Raw genomic sequence first — 14,477 nt, 5'->3', positions numbered from 1 at the left:
AAAATACTCACAAGCTCAATGAGAAGCGGATGCGTGGCTTGAACGCTCCTCTCAAACAGAAAGAGGTTTATAGCGCATATATCACTGTTGTTTGTGTTTCCACGGCTTAAAATCACTTAATTTAAAACTGCGGTGCTTAAATACATGTACAAATGTTAAGCTTTTGTGACCACGTGCACAGCAACTTGACGTGGGCGAGTAACCTCGAATGAGAAAATACTACAAGTTAAGTGTGTGCACTTAATCTGCACAGACTGCTTAAACTTTGGCAGCAAATAAGGTGACTATAAATTGTAAAACAGTGATTTGACATCGTTACCACAATAGATGGACATAAATTTCATAATTTCATTTATTGCGACTTTGTCGCAGACCCCCCTCCCCCCTCATTTTCAAAAACTCATAGGATCTGGACGAATCACAAGAATGACCTATTTTGGATCAAAAACGGCGAAGTTTGCACCCCTGCATTTAATTCTGTACCCGGTAACGTGATCAGTTATACATAAAGACCGCAACCCGAACCACCAGTGCCTATATTGATTCATGCCCCGCATCCGCAAATAACACATTGATTGTATTCATATAATAAACGACATAACTTGCTACTGGACCACCATAGTACAATGCATAGTGGGAGAAACTAACTAGATTGTTACAACTGTTTACCGAAAACAAGACAAGTAGGGAGTCAAGACAAGTAGGGAGTAAAGTACTAATTAATCTGTTTAAATTGATTTAATGTCAGTTTATTGCTGTAAATAACGTACATCGCATCTAAAGCTTTTGTTGGTGTACTTTAGATATTTGTCGTTTAATATCGAGTTATTCCACGTGGTTGTTGAATGCTTGATTCTAATTGGTTGAGAAATGTTCCATGGGTGTTGATTATTTTTCAATAACCGCACACCTAACCATTAAAATGTCTTAAAAATAGACACCAGAGCAATATTTTTGGTAACCGTGGTATAAGCAGAATAATTGACTTCGGTCCTTTGAATTATTCGAAAATAATGCACACCCACATAAACAACTTCTTATAATTCAACGGCCCATTGTCAATTATTCCTGACATATTTCATTCATTCGCAAGTTTTCTTTTGCGTCACTCTTTCCAGGGATTCCCCATGGTCTTAAAGCTATTAGCTCTACTCACATGAATAGTTTTTTTTTAAACAGCGCTTTCATTTTTTTAAAGACATGAACTGGAATTTGTATATTTAAAATGACGGATATAGAATACACTGTATGTTACCTGTTTATTTTTTATTATTAAATAAAAGTGGATTTTTTTGTAGCCTATATGCTGTCAATTATAAATTGAAATCCGCAAAAATTGGTATCAGCAGGTCACACCTGCAGAAAAATCGAAAAATCAGAAGCAGCCAAGAAAATTCCAATCAGTGCATCTCTATAAATGAATGCACACTATTTAAAGGGATAGTTCGGCCAAAAATGATATTAAACCCATGATTTACTCACCCCCAAGCTGTCCGAGATGCATATGTCCATCGTTTTTCAGACAAACACATTTTCAGTTATTTTAGAAAATGTTTCAGTTGATTAAATGTAATGTTACGGGGTCCCGACCTTCAAGTCCAAAAAACGTGCATCCATCCTTCACAAAATAAATCAAAACGGTTATTTAAAACTCTATAAACAAAAAATTACTAACTTCCGGTAGCGCCGCCATCTTAGACTCCTCTGTATTCAGGAGAGAGTATTAGCGTAGTGTACGCACTTTTCTTAGTGACGTATGGCAAATTCGGAGGGCGAGGGCACAGAGCAGCAGCAGAGTAGCCTCCATATGCTGCGTAAATCTCTGATCTTGAATGCGGACGCGACTAAGATGGCGGCATTACCGGATGCAAGTTATTTTCGTTTATAAAGTTTTAAATGTGGATATTTCTACAACAAAACTGCGTGGATTTACCCTCAGAAGGCCTTTGTTTATCATTGTGGAGCCGTTTGGATTTATTTTGTGAAGGATGGATGCACATTTTTTGGACTTGAAGGTCGTGGACCCTGTAACTTTACATTTGATCAACTGAAAAATCTAAAACATTTTCTAAAATAACTGAAAATAAAATAACTTTGGCCGAACTATCCCTTTAAATAATTTTTTTCTACAGTCATTTGATTTATTTACAATAATTAAGCACTCTTTTTTGTTTTGCTATTTTAAAATATAAAATGCAGTGTAATTACATCATTTGAAAGATTATCAGCACTAACCTTCAAAGAGTGCATTATTGTGACCGCAGAGAGCTATAAGGGAAGATTTTACAGGGATACAATCAAAGCATGGGGATTATAAAAGACATAGTTATGCCTTTGAATAAAAAGTCAATCAGAAATGTCTTACAGTGGACGAGCCAGGATTCACTCCTTAAATTCTGCATACGCTCTTAAGGGTTTTCTTTCGTCCACTCTTTTGAAAGGAAAAATGACAGTGCAGATGCCTGAGATGAGCAAAAACCAAATTCTTTTGTCTCTGTTCTTTTGAAAGTCGCAGCATGGTTCCTGTAATCTATTTCATGAGGACACGTTTTACGTCTAAAGTTCCATCAGAGCTCCTTTCATCAGCACCGAATATCCCTCTAAACGCTAAAATCCATCCCGTTTTCCAGCTATCTCTCAATAATAGTGGCAACAAAAGACAGAAAAGCAGCAGTTTTTACAGCGGTGAATCGTGAATCCTAGTTCTAACTCACATGGAAGGTCAGAATATTATTTGTTTCACACTATTACACCGGTTTATAATGCCGGGGGAAAACTCTACTATTGATAAACTCCATTAATTAAAAGAAAATGTTCCTTTATTATTTAAACAGAAATGTTTAAATGTTGTGAATGCTTTTTCATGTAGACCCCACGGAATGGCGTTCAACATTTGAATACAGTTTTCTATATTGTGTTTAAATATTTCTTATCATTTGAATTTGTCAAGGTAACATTGGTCTGTCAGTCACTTCGCCAAAGGAGACCCAAACGCACATGAGACCATAAATCCCTTCAAAGAATTAACTTCAAGGGCTCTTCCCTTCAAAGTGAGTAGGGCATAGGGATGCTCACTATACTATTTGAAAAATACCATGACGGTGACCACTGATTTAGGCTGTCAGTCATTTAAAGACACTGGTGGTGAGGGTAATACAGTCGTTTGACTGGTCAATTCATTCATAAATACAGATAGTGGTCAGCAGAGAAGATCCTGACCTTCTGGGGGCCCTAAGCAACTTTGTGAGGGGGCCCTGTCATCGCGTTCATAAAAAAACATTCACAGTCTCTGCTTAAATGTAGCTATAAACAAAATGTTAACTAAAACACGTATTATCTTATATCTGTACATTTTTGCCTGTGAAACTCATCAGAATACTTCCTAATTATAACATTGACACAGTTTTTCTGAAAAGCCCTTTAAAGCAACACTATGTAGTTTCCATGTAAAAATGACTTACAGCTCCCCCATGTGGTTGAAAAGTGCAACAGTGCCTGGTATCAGACACTCTTCTGCAGGCAGGGGGAGGGGCGGGGCTGTGTTTCCTACCCTCCACCGCCACTTTCAGAGTGTGCTTGTAGCAGCTAGGAGGCTGCTCAGGTTGCAGCAACCGTACAATTTGTCCAGTTAAAAGTTGTTCTATCACTGAAATAATTTTAGAGACATTATTTAAAGGTCAAAAAACTACATAGTGTTGCTTTAATCTGTAACATTAGAACTTAGACATTTTTTAAGATGAATCAAATTTAAAATTATGAATAAAATAAAACCAAATTAGCTGTCAGATAAACTATAACAAATAACTCAACAGCTGCATAGATGGACTGACAACTGGAATTAAAGTATCGTAAGATCAGACTGGTTGTTATAATTTCGAATGGCTCCCGCAGCACAATGATGTCACTCGCCAGCTGGTCTGTGCATCACTGCATGAAATTAAAAACAAGGGGGCCCCCTAGTGGTGCGGGGCCCTACGCAGCTCGCGTAGCCTGTGTATAGGGAGGATCGGCTCTGGTGGTCAGGGTATATTAAATGTCATTTTAGTATTGGGAGGGACATTGGTATTTTAGAAAAATTGGATTCACCTCTGAGTGCAATGAGTCAACAATATTTTTCAGTCTGTTTTAGCAGATTAAAAAAGACATTTAAATGCAAACAGCTAATTAAAGTATATCCACTTTGAGATGATCTGAATGCTAGCGTACACAAAGGTTACAGCCAAGTACTTACATCAAAACTTCCAATTATGATTTTGGGGAATGAGTCCGTAATTATTAATGTAGTACACAGATCTGTTTAAATTCTGTCATAATGTGTTGTCCTATTTCCCCTTTTTTGCTTAACTTTGCTTAACCTCCAAATTAGATGTGCTAATTTTAGATGCACTGCTTATTATTTTGGATGGAGACTCATTCCCTGTTTTGAACTCTTCTAGAATAGTCTACACAGAGTGAATCATGAATTGGCCACCAGGTGTTACATTCGTCATCCTGTAAAAGGGTAAGCACACTACTGGTGACCACCACTGGTGTAGTCACAATATATTGGTATATCCATCACACAGCTCGGCTAGCACTGCCTCTCCTTGACTCGTGGTACAAGAGCATCAATCACTTTGGGTCGAGTCTCTCGCTCGGCTATAGAGCTGAAATCTTGACAGAGATCTTTTCTACAGGCTCTGAGCAGTTTTCTACTCTCTCCACCTGATCCCTACCCTATGAAAAAACTACAACATCATTCTCTTATTTTTTGACTTGAGTAGGGCTCAAAATGCACTTTAACACTCCTTCCAGTGCCAAGTGAATTGAGAATGTACAGATCTTTGTAGTACTGCACAGTAGTGTTTATGCTTTCTCTTATGAAAACTGAATTATTGAACTGTGTTATTTGGCTGGGAAACAGCATGGGCCCATGTCTCCGTCTCTCTATAAAACTGCACCTGTCAGGTCTTCATTTTATTCCTAATTTAGTCATTGTGAGGATTGAATGTGAGGAATGTTACACATATGTGTCGCCATATGTTCCAGGAAAGGAAAAAAAACTTTAATTATCCAGATAAACTTTCCAAGCACAAAATTTTAAAAGACAGATGTTTACTTTAAGAGGTCTGTAAAAGTAATGCAATCGATTTTGTACATTATTTGCCCAAATCTGTCAGTCTCCAACTCTTGGCGCATGGCAAGTTCACTGTACTTTGGAAAGGGTTTATCCTAGTCCCAGACTATACTGTACGTAGTCTCAGAAAAAAAAAAACTTCTGGCACTGATGTATCTATCAGTGGCATTGTTTTGTCTCAATATGCACAATAGTAATGTTTTTTTGTAAGGTATGTTTGTAAAAACGACTTAAAGGTGCAATGTGTAATTTTTAGAAGGATCTCTTGACAGAAATGCAAAGTAATATACAAAACTGTATTATCAGGGGTGTATAAAAACCTTTCATAATGAACCGTTATGTGTTTATTACCATAGAACGAGACCTTTTTAACTACATACACTGAGGGTCCCCATACATGGAAGTCACCATTTTGTGCCTCCATTTTTCTACAGAAGCCCTAAACGGACATTTTTTTTAATAAGTTATCTCCGACTATGACATGTTTGTCCGGTGGCAGCTACCGTAGCTTCTCTATGTGTTTCAAAAGCGAGGGGTGAGCAGTGGATGGCAATTTGCAACCTCACCACTAGATGCCTCTAAAATTTACACACTGCACCTTTAAGTGTCCTTATTTAACTAATGCCTAGTCCTGGATTAATCTAAACCATGCCTTGAAAACTGCCCCTATATAAGTTAACTGTAACAGTTTAACATTCATTGACAGCTTAATTCATTATTCACAAAAACTTGAATGTTCTGATTTCTCGCTTGTGTCATGAACTTAAAACAAAGTATGTTAGCTGAATATGTAGACATGGTGCATTCTTGTGTCTATCAAAATACAGAATTAAAATAAAAATAATTTTAAATTAAAATAACAGGAAGCACAACTGCAGTTCAAATTTGAATAATGTAAGTGAATTCAGTAGGCTAAGTGTAAATAACATAAAGGGTTCATGTCATTTTTTTTATAAATAATGTAAACAGTTTATAAATAAATAATCAAGCCAAACTTTGATTATTTGTGATGTCTTGACCTTGTTAGACAGCAAGAATGCATCCTTAAGTGAAAATGCAAGAATGCATCCTGTGTGAATAGCCCTTAAGTCTTGTGATTAGCTTTTTATGTTTTTCTCAAAGGAAAATATGATTATGAAGTTCCTCTGAATCTCGACAACAAACAAGTTTCCCAAACATTGATCTCTTTTTAACTAGTGCAATATCATCAGACTACCTGAAGGAATTTAAATAAAACTAGAAATCACTGGGGTGGTGCACTTTCAAAAAGTACACTTTTCAGACGGATCACACAGAATGTTTTTTTGGCCGTGGCGGGCTCCTTTTTCGAATTGTTTTGTATGGGCAGTGAGAATGTTGTTTATGCATGTAGAAAGCCTTGCATTTTTGCTGCCTGACACGCCATGAGTTTTGCTTGAGTGCCAAAAGTTGAAAAAAGTCAACTCTGGGTGAAAATGGAGGCGGGCCTACCATTGACAGAGGTTTACAGTTGCTTTGAATAACCAGAGACTGCGCTCATTCACTTTCCCATAAGGGTCTTATCTAGCGAAACAATTGTCATTTTTGACAAGAAAAATAACAAATATACACTTTTAAAGCACAACTTCTCGTCTTTCTCCGGTCCTGTGATGCACCAGCGCGACCTCACGTTAATGCGTGGTGACGTAGAAAGGTCACGTGTTACATATATGAAACGCACATTTGCGGACGATTTTAAACAATAAACTGACACAAAGACATTAATTTGTATCATTCAACATACAACAACATCGGAACGGTCCTCTTTCTCCACACTGGGGCGTAGTTTTGCTTACATCATCCGTGACCTCTTGACGTGATGACGTATTGCGTGAGGTCACGCTGGCGTATCACAGGACCGGATCTAGACGAGAAAAAAAAAAATTTTCTTGTCAAAAATGACAAATCGTTTCGCTAGATAAGACCCTTATGCCTCGTTTGGGATCGTTTATAGTCCTTTGAAACTCCGTTGAAAAAACTATTAAGTGTTGAGTTAAGTATTAAATGTTGGGCTCTATTAAAGTCCATTAAAATGAGAAAAATCCTGAAATGTTTTCCTCAAAAATATAATTTCTTCTCAATTGAACAAAGAAAGACATCAACATTTTGGATGATATGGTGGTGAGTAAATTATCTGGATTTTTTTAAGAAAATTGACTAATCCTTTAAGAATAAAAAAGTTACCAGTTATATTAACAGTATTAACAGTTATCATTTTGATAAATAGAATTTACATTGTTTTCATTTCATTATCATTGTATAACTGAGGCTTTATTGTAACACTGTGTGACAACTAACCCCGCTGTTGCTGACATGTTTCGAAATGGTTTTATGTTTTAGGTAACAAGACTATTAAAATAATACAAGGTTTGATTTGATGACTTACACACCCAACTCAGAAATCGAAAAAAAAAAACATAAGATGAAGACATTTACATGCATCCAAAACACTCTGTGTTCAATATCTTAAAGCAACACTATGTAGTTTTCATGTAAAAATGACTTACAGCTCCCCCATGTGGTTGAAAAGCGCAACAGTGCCTGGTATCAGACACTCTTCTGCAGGCAGGGGGAGGGGTGGGGCTGTGTGCTCTACCCTCCACCGCCACTTTCAGAGTGTGCTTGTAGCAGCTAGGAGGCTGCTCAGGTTGCAGCAACAGTACAATTTGTTCAGTTAAAAGTTGTTCTATCACTGAAATAATTTTAGAGACATTATTTAAAGGTAAAAAAAACTACATAGTGTTGCTTTAACCAAAACACATCAATTTTTTTCACAAATTCACAGGAGATTTTCTGACAGTAAGAGAAATAGACCAAAAGCACAAATTGCTCGGCCCTGTAGAAACATGAAAAGTAGCCGTGTTACAATTAACCCCGCATTGTGCCCCGCTCACCACTACTGTACCAATAACATCTACGGACCTTAATTCTTAAAGGGGTCATAGCATGAAAATGTTAGCAGTACCATTTTGTAGGTTTGAGCAAAAATGTGTCGTTTTGGGTGTGCTTTTTAAAATGCAAATGAGCAGATGAAGTGCAAACACTGATCACAATGATGGTGGTTTGTTGTAATTCAAACTCAATTGTGCTGTCAAGTCCTTCTTTTCTCCCTCTTACTCTCTGAACTAAATAGCAGTGCAGTGGTTGGATAGTGCAGATTAAGGGGGCGGTATTGTTCTAATAAGATATCCTTATGACATCATAATGAAAGCCAAATTTCAATGACCTATTTTTGCTCACACCTACAAAGTGGCAATGCTAACATTTTCATGCAATGGCCCCTTTAAAGTGTTTTTTACATAAAAAATAAATGTAAACCACAGTTATTATCATCTAAAATCTTTTTACATTGACAACAAACTGCATCTCTTTTAACCATCTAACATCCAGTTTATCATTCACTCCCATCTCTATATAAAACCCTTCAAATAAATATCTTATCATTCTGCTTTAAATCTTTCTATAGGTTATGAGCACTTTCGGTTAAGGTTTACCTACAATAAAAGCAGGTCAAGAACCGTGTATCATGTTTGGAAGAGCTCTTTCAGAAGCGTAATGACTTTCACAAGATGCCTAGGACAGAGCACTGAAAAAAATCCTCAATAAAGAGGTCATCATACTTTGCTTTGGCACACATGAAACGTCTTTAGTGTTAGAGGTGGAAAACAACAAGAGCAAGGGGCGAAGCTAAATGACACAGCAACACCTCCAGAGTTTTGACGTAAGCTTTGTGCTACATTTCTGTGAGAATAACATTGTACTGTTGATAGGAAGCATAAATCACAGCTCATCCTGAACTGCGCTTTTCTTTTGAAATGTGGACTCTTGTAAAATATTTGAACATTGTCAGATATACAAAACAACAAGAGTATCCTGTAAAATACCTCTAGTGAGTCGGGTCAGCGAACTTAAGATCAACGGACATTGTTCATCAAACTGTGGAAATTTACCCAGCATTCATTTCAGCAATGTTGTACATTCTTTATAGCACTTGAGTGTTTATCTTGTAACAGAAAAGGCAAAAATGCATTTTTTTCTGTTCTATTGTGTTTACCAAAGCATTCGCTTTCAGAAAACAAGCCACAAATACTTCACATTGCAAGCCACCATCTAAGAAGTGCTGAGATGAGCTACAATGTTGACAAGAAGCCAGGATAAATGCTGGCATGTTTATTAACAAATTCATTGAATACATCCTTTTATTACAACAAAACAAGCCAGACACAGCACTTTAAAGCTTTTTTTTACATTAAAATATATACAGCTGGGTATTTACTACTGCTCATGTATCATTGGTGTAATCACAAATGTTTTAGATATTTCCCTTGATAGTTCAATTTAATTCAAAGGTGTTTCTATAGCACTTTTTTAACAATTTTGCAAAAGCACATAAAAGAGAGTCGATCAACCACACAAAGATGTCTAGTCTATATATCATTTTTCTTCTTTTATGGGCCATTTCCATGTAAGATTGAAAGCCATGTGTAGTTTAATATAAAGCCTATTATTTCCTAGCAAGCAATAGCCGTCATTTCACTGACTAGGTTAACTATAATATAGTCTGGCTATGAGTAACCCTCTTCTTGTCAAAATAAACTTGTACACAAGAGATCAAAGGAATATGTTGGCTAGTAATTCACCCTATAAGTGCCCACCTCACTTTTGCACAGGCCCGGTCAAAAATGCCTTTTGCCAATGTAATGGAGGAAACTAATCTTGACCATTACAATCAAACTGTACCTCTGACAAAATTCTGGCAGTGTCAGACGTTTGAGATGCAGTCCTGCAGTGTGACAATGAGGTATAACTCCAGACGAGTCTTCTTGAATCCTATTTAAAATCGCAGAATGTGCAGAAGGTTTAACCCTACTGTTGGACCAAATAGCGAATAGCAACGGGAGCAAATAATATCTGTGTTATGTTTGGTCAGGTCGCCTGTCAATCAAGCTCCCGGCGAAGGGTCAATTGCCCAGATGTCTATCAAACTCAACAAGCATCATCCAAAACCAAGTTGTCTTTATTTTGACTTGATTTTTGATGGTAAAGTCATCCTTGTTAGTATATTAAAAGCAATGAAAAAAAACAATACTCTAACACATAAAATATTTGTTTATCATCATGGACGGACTACGCTCGACAGGCCCATCTACTGGCTACGCCCCCACTGTAGGTACAGTATAGTCTGCAATTATGACCCTACTAATTCGAGCTGCTCCGGTCATACAGTATGTTGGGCCCCGTGTCCATCAACCATACAATGATGTCTAGTCTGTGAGGTTCTGCCAACATGTGTCAGTGAAAAAATAGGGAATGTGTATTCCTCCTGACAAACCAAACAGCTTATGCGGAGGAGTGAAGCAACATCCTGAAGGCAAAATCTGGGGGGACATGAGCACAGAAAACTCACCCACCGCTTACAAAACACACAAAAAAACACTTTGTTGTAACAAATGACATTCAAGAAGATCTTACAAAGCAAGGCAGGCTTTGTAGCGACTTTGCTAAAAGAAAAACAGGTGAAGTCGTGCGCTTGCTGTAGGATTGTTATGATTTTGCATGCTGAGGGATGGGCAATTAATTGCCTTCACAACGAGTGCTGGACCGTTCTGGCAGCATCATGTTGGGTCACAATCCTGCAGTGGCCATCAAATGAAGAGCAGCAGCTGATATCGTATGTGTGTGTGCTCGTACGCAGACAATTCTTGCTTGTTTAATTCAGCATTGCATTCATGTTATAATTGTCAAAATATTTTTATTCAAATTGTCCTAAAGAAGAAAACATAATTCTTGACCCTATGACTTAAAATTGGCAACATGTTTCCTAATATTCAGAAAGTGTTTAGATGATGCAATATCCACTATTAATATGTCCTACTACAGTGTTCCCTTCACAAAATTATTGTACTATTAAAATTCAACCCCCACAACCTTCAGAAATCTAAAAAACACACACAAACTTGTTCCTGTACTTAAAAAAAACTTGTTTAATAAACTTTAACTTGTTCACAACATAAAAAGTAAGATGAACTCTATCACAACTTGTAAACATAGCTTTTTAGACTATGCTGTTGGCTCCTTTAAAAAAATGTTTAATGCTCTCGTATTTGCTCTCTTCAGATAAAACTGCCTGCTAAATAAACAGATGTGAAATTCCCTCAAGAACGCTCAGAAAAAAAAGTTATTTTTCAAATCCGTGACCAAACTCTTAGATGTGTTTTGCGCAGTACAATTGATGTCACAAAGTCTGCCGGAAAGCAGCCCTGCATGAAAGAAACAAACACAGGCTATACTGGCTTAAGCATAAAAGTGATACGATTTTATATGTTCTATATAGAAGAATGAAAAAAGTAAAACTTTTTCACTGGGGTGGTAACTTTTCAAAAAATTATACTTTTGTACCTAAAAGGTAAATATTGGTACTCTCCTCTAAATTGCATACTTGTACCTCAAAGATACATAGAGTATCTGTACTTAACCTCCTAAGATTTTTATTTTTTTGAATTTTTTAATACTTAATTCTGTAGCATGTTGTACCCAGACGTTGACAAAAACACTGCTTCATGTTCTTAGAAAAATATTTGGTTATTATATTTATCGGTTCTTTCTAACCCCAAAATAACTGGTAGAAATCTGAAAAAAGACAAACCAAAACTCGGGTCTTAGGAGGTTAAATAATACATATTCAGACCTTTTTAAAAGGAACCATTCCAGTGACAAAAGGTACAACTTTGTATCTTTTTTTTCTAAGAGTGTATGAGCACTATATGCCGTAAGTAATAATATTGGTCCTGAGAGCCAGAATCTATGATTTGAAAACTCATGTCATAAAAAATCTCATGATTACTCTGCACCTCAAGATTATTTCAAATCATTCAGCCTGCTTGTACCTGTCAGATGTCACATGGTTCAGGTGTCAGACGTGACTACAGATGAATGAGTAATAAGCTGTTTGTATGTCTGTGTTTTTACTAGCTGTTTAAGACTGACATATTTCTCTCCTCTCAGGGCAAAAGTAGTATGATTACCAAGTGTGTAGTGAGACCAGCAGGGGGTGCTCACCCTGTGGTCTGTGTGGGTCCTAACACCCCAGTATAGTGACGGGGACACTATACTGTCAAAAAGCACCGTCCCTCGGATGAGACGTTAAGCCGAGGTCCTGACTCTCTGTGGTCATTAAAAATCCCAGGATGTCCTTCGAAAAAGAGTAGGGGTGTGCCCCGGCATCCTGGCCAAACTTGCCCATTGGCCTACTAATCATCCCTCATACTAATCGGCTATATCACTCAGTCTCCTCTCCACTAATAAGCTGGTGTGTGGTGAGCGTTCTGGCGCAATATGGCTGCCGTCACATCATCCAGGTGGATGCTGCACATTGGTGGTGGTCGAGGAGATTCCCCCATTCATATGTAAAGCGCTTTGAGTACTGAGAAAAGCGCTATATAAATGTAAGGAATTATTATAATTATTATTATTACCAGCTATTTTGGAGACAGAAAACCCAAAAATAAATGTGTACAGTTTATTTTATTATCGTTATTCAATGTCTTTTTCTCTATATTTAGTGTCCTCTTTGGAGTTTGTTTGTCTGTGTTATTTAATTTCCTTCTGTATTCAGATTAACCTTTATTCTTCTAACAATATGTTAAGAGTTCATGCAAAAGCCGCTAAACGTCACCTCCGTCAAAAATGTTCTCGACATGTACCATACGTTCATCATACATCCGTGTGATGAAGAGCCTGTGTGCTCAAAACGTCACCTTGATGCCATGCATACATTTTTTATAATAAATGTTTTTGGAGCTTTGGTGTTGCCGACTTTACATTTCTACACTCATACATCCGTGTCAAATCTGCTTAATCCCTCAGGCCATTCGGAAATACTGTTTTGTAGGCAGAATCAATTAAGTCAAATTAGAGAAAACGCTTCCCTGCCAATGACAAATATTTCCGGCTTTCCGCAATACCGCTATTATCCACCAGTCTTCCGCAACTTATAAAACCCGGAAGTATTGCCCTAGGGATAACAGCTGTAAGTCCGTGTCAGTTTTTAAACTTTTCCGTGTACGCCAAAACTTTTACGCCCGCGGCCGGCGCATGGTTTCAATTGTTTCCAATGGAAGCTCGGCGTTTTTCAAATAAGCCAGCAGCTAGCGTTTTTTTCCGCGCTGAAAACCGGTGCTCGGCGTTTTTTCCGCGCTCGGCGCTGAGCGTCGAGAGTTGAAAGAGATTCAACTTTGGGAGAAAAGCTCCACTCGTCAATGTCAGTTCTCACACGGCCGCCCAATCACAGTGGAGGAGGGGCGGGACATTACCACAGCAACCAACCGGCTCGCAGCTGAAGTATCACAGCTACCAAAGCGCTCAGCTGAAGAAAGCTGGCACTCAGCTGAAAAACAGCTGGCATTCGCCGTCCTCAAGGCGTTTTCAGCCGTGTTTAAAAGTTTTGGTGTGTCCAGCCCCTAAGAGTCTGATAAAAAATGCTAATTAACAAGAAATGATGCCAGATGCGGGTTTTGCATCTGAACACTTTATATATAGATTCTAAAAAAACGGTGGGTTATTTTCAACCCAGCATTGGGTCAAAAAGAGACAAACCCAGTGGTTGGGATTTAATTTAACCTACTGTATGCGGGGAAATTTTAATCCAAAGTGATGAGCTGTTTTAATCCGTTGTTGGGTTAAATACATACGGTATAAACATTTTCTGGGTTACTTAAACCCAGGGTTTGCCCATTTTGAAATGAAAACCCAACATTTCCAGAGCGTGAATAAGGATCCTCTAGCAGATTTACACCTTTATTAAAATAGATGTAAAAAATGACCTTCTTTAAAAAATATGACACTGTCTGTGAAATCCAGGCTAAAGTCACATCATCTTATTATGAGATTAGGAGCTTAAAAGTTTGATTTCAATCTTTCACATGGCTTTACTTAGTCAATAATAAATACATCAAAGTTATATTGTGTATAACTTTCTCAAAACAGCTGCAAAACGTGGACAAAGAAGTTGATTCATATTTTAAGCATACAGTCAAGGCAAATTTCCTGTTGCTTTAAAACACAGCGTTTTTAAGCATCAGGAACAGAAGGAGTTTAAAGGCATTTGCTGTAATGCCACTAATGGCCTGCCAGTTGCAACAAGAGTGCATTTCCTGAAATAAAAACATAAACTGAACACATTACAGATGAAAAGGGCTTCATTTAAAATGGAATAGCGGTCTACTACAATAAACTCGGTTCTGTACTGTATATAGCCCAAAAATAGTATGGGAAAACTCTGCAAACTCCAATAATGAATCTGAACAGACTGCATTGTGGGATACAATGTGCTCTGGCTGTATAC

General features: G+C 37.6%; 1 protein-coding gene across 1 annotated transcript in view; it reads right to left on the bottom strand.

Annotated features, from left to right (window-relative positions):
- Positions 1–14,477, bottom strand: part of csmd1a (CUB and Sushi multiple domains 1a) — a 667,584-nt gene that overhangs the window by 414,739 nt on the left and 238,368 nt on the right. The gene's annotated exons all lie outside the window — the stretch shown is intronic.

Source organism: Paramisgurnus dabryanus, chromosome 20 (assembly GCF_030506205.2).
Source record: "Paramisgurnus dabryanus chromosome 20, PD_genome_1.1, whole genome shotgun sequence".
NCBI classification, from domain to species: Eukaryota; Metazoa; Chordata; class Actinopteri; order Cypriniformes; family Cobitidae; genus Paramisgurnus; species Paramisgurnus dabryanus.
This window is presented reverse-complemented; position numbering and strand designations above follow the sequence as displayed.